A 6,304-nucleotide genomic window follows, 5' to 3' on the forward strand; every position below is an offset into this window, starting at 1 on the left:
GATTCCTGCCAAAGACAGGCCAGGATCAGAAGTGAGGATGACAGTGGAGTATGTGGAACAGAATCAGATACTGACAGTGATCAAGTATTGAGTTGGGAGGTGCTAAGCTGACTTCCAGGGCTGTTCACTTAAAGTGGGAATTACAATAATGTGCTTAGATAAGGCCTAGGAGTAATTTCAGGAAACTGACTAAAATTTGCCCTACAAAGTATCTTTGTCCCCCCCTTCACTTTTGCCTGTTTAAAGAAAAACTTTGTAGAAGTTAAATTTAGCAAAGTTTACTTGACCAAAAAACAATTCAAGAATTGGTGCTGAGAACCAGAAAAGGTACAGAGAGCTCAACTGGCAGTATTTATAGACGAGAATGGCAGTCAAGTACTGTATAGAAATGTGTGGATTGGATGCAGTTCCACAATTACTTGTGTTTATACAGTCTGACCTGTTGGCAGACTGTGACTAGCTAATGATTGGCTGCTTGTGATTGGTTGAGCTTCACCACTTATTATACTCACAAACAATGTTTGCAGTTTGTTTACATACTACGTTAAGTTACAATTCATTGTATAGGAATTCAATGTACAGAGATAGGCTAGTAGCTTTCTGTGTATTTAACATACTTAACTAGTATTTTTCTTTTACTATTGATACTCTTGGTTCATTTTCTGAGTACCTGTCCTCTCTCGTGGAAACACCCAGTTAAAAATATGTGGCACAGAGCTGCAAATGTAGCTCGGTAGTAGAATACACAGTATTATGGATTCCCCACAGTGGAGGGGAGTAAAGGGTATTATAGGTGTCCAGAACAATCTTTGCTCTTAAATATTGATTTAAACAAATACTCCTTTTGTGATCAGTTTTGTAACATTCAATTTTTAAAATATTTAATATTTATCTAGACAATTGTACTAAGCTAGAGGTGAGGTTTAGTGGAAAAGCACTTGCTTGGTATGTGCTAAGCTCTCGGTTCTATACCCAGCCTGGTAAAAATCAAGTACGTCCCACAAATTGTCCTCAAACTATTAACGAATCAACCTGAAGGGTGAGATTAGATACTGGAAATTACTTCAGAAACTGTCAGTAGAGACCTGAGGGCTGTAAAAACTATTTTCTTATAAGCTCTGTATGAGGAAGAAAAAGATATTAGTCAAAAATTAAAAAAAACAAGATAGTAAGCCAGGCTTTCCCCTTGTGTGAAAGAAAAAAAATTGTGCTAAGGATCAAGCTATAATTACTGCATGCCTTGTTTGCCAAATATGGCTACTTACATTTAAGTTAGAAAAATCAAGCTGGGTGTTGGTGGCTCATGCCTGTCATCCTAACTACTCAGGAGGTTGAGATCTGAGGATCATGATTCAAAGCCAGCCCCGGCAGGAGACTCTTATCTCCATAAACCACCAGAAAATTTTAGAAGTGGTGCTGTGGCTCAAGTGGTAGAGCACTCACCTTGAGTTGAAGAGCTAAGAGGCAGTGCCCAGGCCCAGAGTTCAAGCCCCAAGACCAACAAAAAGAAAAAAAATTAGTACCTCAGTTGCACTAGCCAAGTGTCAAGTTCTTGGCAAGCACCTGTGGCTAGTGGACAGAACGTAGGGAACATGTCTTTTGCAGAAAAAAGTTCACGGCAAAGTGCAGACTGAGTTCATTTGGAGGCAATCTGTAGTATGGCTTACAGTGTACTAAAAAGATTTGTGAGAAGCTCATTCTTTGGGGCAATTTTTAAGTAGAAGTACTCAATTTGACAATAATTTCTCATACATTGTTTTCAGGCCTTTGTTATAAAATCATCTTTCAGCTGTTTTAGTATTTTGGAATTTTCCTTCATAAATTTCCTTTAGTACAGCAGAAACCCCTTCTAGTCCTTTTTTATGTCTCTGAGTGGCAATATTAATATCCTGAGTTCATACAGACATCCCTTTTCCTGAAAATTCCCAAGGAACAGAGGCAAAATCCTCTCCTGAGGCTAATGTTACACATTTCTTGTGGAGCCATTGCAGATGTTTTCCATAGAATGAAGTCAGAGAACTTCATCTTTCTTAGGTTTGAAGGTGCTGACTGATATTCATTTCCTGATTAAACAGCAGAGCCAGACATAGAACTTAACTCGGGCTGTTCCTATAGGCCACAGAGCATAATAAATGGTGTAAAAAAAAAAAAAGAACAGATACTTTGAAATCTCAGGAGTTACAGAATATCCTGAAACATAACAAAAAAGGCGTAGAGTATAGAAACTGAAACCTTATGTTGGAATTCTGCAGCATAGACCTCAAATATATGCAGGTAACATGAGAGACAAGCAGTGAACATCTCAGAAAAAAACAGACACACTGAAAAAGTTCATTCCTAAGAGGATTTGGCTGTATCAGGATGATGGGGCAGAAATGATTAAACCATTGCTTCTCAACCAGGAGTGGGTGAAGTGGCTCCCAAGTACCTGGGACATCTTTTGTAAAACACATCAGCTGACCTTTCTCCAAGTGACCCAGGATGGAAGAGGTGGAGACAGCAGGGAGGGAAATTGTATTTCTGGTCTGAAAACATTTTGCTCTTCGGTGGAAAACACTTCACTTTTAAAAATCATGTAAGATCTTCCTTCATGGCCTTGATGCTTGAGTTGTGTTTTAGGTTATCATTTGTTGAAAAATAAATATACCAGAGCACATGCATGTTAAGGTTACATTTTAGATAAAAATTATATATACCTAGTTAGTCCTCACCTAGATTAAGATATAAACATTTCCTTTAGAGGTTTACCTGTTTACCCCTTAGACCACAGTGGGGAGCTGTCTGTCTCCATAGATTAGTTTTATCTGTATGAGCTTCATCAAAATGGACTCATATTCTATGTACTAGTTGCATCAATTTCATTCAATAATGTGTCTATGGAATTCACCCTTGTAGTTTTTCTTTTTTTTGGGGGGGGAGGTCCGGTCATGGGGCTTGAACTCTGGCCCTGGGCACTGTCCCTCAGCTCTTCAGTTCAAGGCTAGTGCTCTACCACTTGAGCCACCTTCCCAGCCCCACCCTTGTAGTTTTTCGTTCTGTTGTAATATTGGTTTGTGTATATCTACCATGTTGTATCCATTTTACTGCTGATGGGCACTCGAGTTATTTTCAGTTTTTAACGCTTACAAGTAAAGCTGATAGGATCATTTATATCATATTTTTATGCCTTTATTCTCTTGAGTATATATTAGGAGTAGGGCTAGTATAGGTGTTGGTTTTAGTTAACACCACCAACCAGTTTTTCAAAGTAGTTGTTACAAAACTCTCTCTCTCTCTCTCTCTCTCTCTCTCTCTCTCTCTCTTTCTCACATACACACAACCACAACTGACACTCATCAGCAAGAGCTGAGAGTTATAGTTGCTTCACAATCCACCAATGCATGGATTGCCAGTTCTTGTACTTTAAGCTATTCTAGGGTAACCTACCTATGTCAGTGTCTCTCAACCTTTGCTACATATTAGAAGTATCCAGTGAACTTTTGAAACCCCCAATAACTAGCCTGGATCTTGGGCCAATTAAATCAGTGTCTTGCCTCAAGATGCAGGCATTTTAATTTTCCTTGAGTATTCCAAGTAAGCTTAGATGATTGAATACCAATGCCTTAAGTTACTTGAATACTGTCCTTAACTTCATCCCACAGAGTTAGCCCAATGAGCTCCCTTCCCAGAGCTTAGCATGCTCCTTCCCCTCTCCACAGTTTAGCACGCTCCCTTCCTAGGCAACACTAGGCCCGTGTAGTAAAGACAGTAAACAATCAGCCTTCCCGCCCCCCTGTACCCTGGGATGACACTTCTCTGGGGCAGCTACCACCATGGAAGGCAGCAAGAGCCCCTTAGAGTGACCTTCAGGTCTGGGCAGCTGCAGGGCCCCTTATCTACTATTTGGGCAGCAGCCATCAATCCTAGTCCGCCATGATGAAGCCCCTGGCCCTCACGTCCACACCAGGGTCTCTGCCTCCTAGCCCCTTCTAGCCCCTCCTAAACCTCTAGGTTATCTAGGTCACCCCAAACAATAGCCGGTGCTTCTTCTCACTTCTCTCTTGTGGGAAGGGGTCTTGCCAGCCCCTTTCCCAGCAATAAACCTTCCTTTGTTCTTTGTACCTGGATGTCTGCATGGTTTTCTGGCAAGTCTACAACACACAGTCTTCTCCAAAACCACTGGTTTAGATTAGAATAAACTGAACACATTAATCTTTTAGAGAACTAAAATGTAACGCACATTCTTTTTTTTTTTTTTTTGCTATTTTGTATTAGGATGCATCAGTCATTACAAGAAGAGAATAGTCTTATATAAAATCCATTCCTTTCCCGTGATCTCCTCATGTATCATGATAAACTTGAAGTCAAGGTTTCCCCCAGAGGTTCTGGAAGTCTCCTCCTCTCCTGCCCTTGGGATCCTTATCAAGAAGCTCGTTTAGCAGGTTTGAATTAGCTCAAGGGAAAATTGACTAATAGCTTCCTTGCTGTGTTGTCTCTACTTAAGCTCTGTAGGTTTCTTTTGTCTATCCAGAAGCTTTCATCCTGACTCATACAAATACATATGAGCTAGAGCAGAGCATTATTCCTCCAGCTGAAAAACTTGTAATGTGTGCAGCTGCATTGGATTCCATTTCAGGATGATAGATTTGGGGATTAAGTCTGTGCTGTTGCTTTCCTGTCTGTAAGTTTCCTAACAAACTGTACTTACACTACCTTCGTATGGGCCTCTCACATTGTGTCATGTTACAATTTACCATGAGATACTCAGGGAAAAGAATATAGAGGGGGAAAAGTATGAAAAGAAATGAGGGGATTCAACTCCATTCAAAAACCTCCACCTGTAGGCCCAATTGCCTTTTCTCATTGCTATTATGAAATCAGAGGTGTGTGTATGAGCAATTTATCCAAATGTAGGGCCATATGTGTTAAAGTAGAAAGCATTGCTTGGTGTTGCTTCTTTATTGTACGATGTAGTTTCATGGCGCTTTCTCATAGACTGACACTCTATGCACCATCCACAGTGCTCTTTGTATGATACGATCTGGGAACACTGCCAGAAGGCCTTTTCATAAAGAAATGACAATATAAAGTATGGCTATGTTCTCTTCCTAATCTTCAGTGGGAGGCACATTTGGCTCCAAGTGTGCTGTTCTGATTTATGGTGTCTGAGAAAAGCACTTTCTATTTCAGCCTCATTTCCCCTGTAACAACCTAACACGTTGTACTTGCTGCATCATTTAACTCCTATAATAGTGTTTATATTCGATGCTTTTCATTTCAAACCTGACTCAAAGGTCACCTTGTTTTTTGTTGGCTGAAGAGAATAAAGGTACCATCCTCCTTTGTGGTGAAAAGAGTAAGTACCTTACACTGGTATGTTGGCTGAGATAATGACTGGCCCTAAACCTCAGTTTTTGTAGGATGGAATCTATGGGGGGCCGGTAGCTGCACCACCCCGGTTGGAGTGGGTTCTCTCTCTTGATAGTGAAGCAGATAGCCATTCTGCCTTAGGGAGAGGCAATCTCCTGACAGCACCTGGAATGTTAATTCTGAGCAGAATATTGTGGAGCTTACTACACGTGGTGAGAGTTCATCCAGGCAAGAGCTCATCCTTATCAGTCCATTCTTGCCAAGGCTCTTTGTCTGTTGTTCTGTTTCCAGCCCTGCAGCCTTTTTCCAAGTCTTGACTCTTCCGTCTTTCCATCCACGTGCACACTCCTGCAATTCTCATTGTAATTTGCCTTTGTGTAAGTTAACTAGACCCTGCTTCTTCTGCTTGCGACCAGAAAACACTGACATTATCATTTTAATGTGCTCTGGGATTTGAGGAAAATTAGAAGAGAATTTCTGATGTTACAGTGGTGCTGAAATAGCCTTTGTACTCATTCCCCTGGAATAAGGCACTGATTGGCACTGCTATAAAATACTACTTAGCAAAGGTTATACTTGAAGCTCTTTGTTCCCTGTGTTTGTGTCATCTTAAAAGAAATGTGGCTAGCTGGGTACTGGTGGTCCCATCTGTAATCCTAGCTACTCAAGAGACTAAGGATCTGAGGATCCCAGTTCAAAGCCAGCCTGGGCAGGAAAGTCTGTGAGTCTCTTCTTATAGCCCAATATTCACCCAAAAAGGCCCACAGTAAAGCTGTGGCTCAAGGTGTAGAATGCTAGCCTTGAGAAAAAAAGCTCAGGGACAGTGACCAAGCCCTGAGTTTGAGCCTCAGGACCAGTACAAAAAGAAAAAGAAAAGAAAAAAAGAAAGCCCAAAGAGATACAGAATATTTAAGCATTGGTAAAGATGAATTGAAAGGGAATAAAAAAAGACATG

Source organism: Dipodomys merriami, unplaced genomic scaffold (assembly GCF_024711535.1).
Source record: "Dipodomys merriami isolate MVZ:Mamm:240054 unplaced genomic scaffold, mDipMer1.0.p SCAF_3, whole genome shotgun sequence".
NCBI lineage: Eukaryota > Metazoa > Chordata > Mammalia > Rodentia > Heteromyidae > Dipodomys > Dipodomys merriami.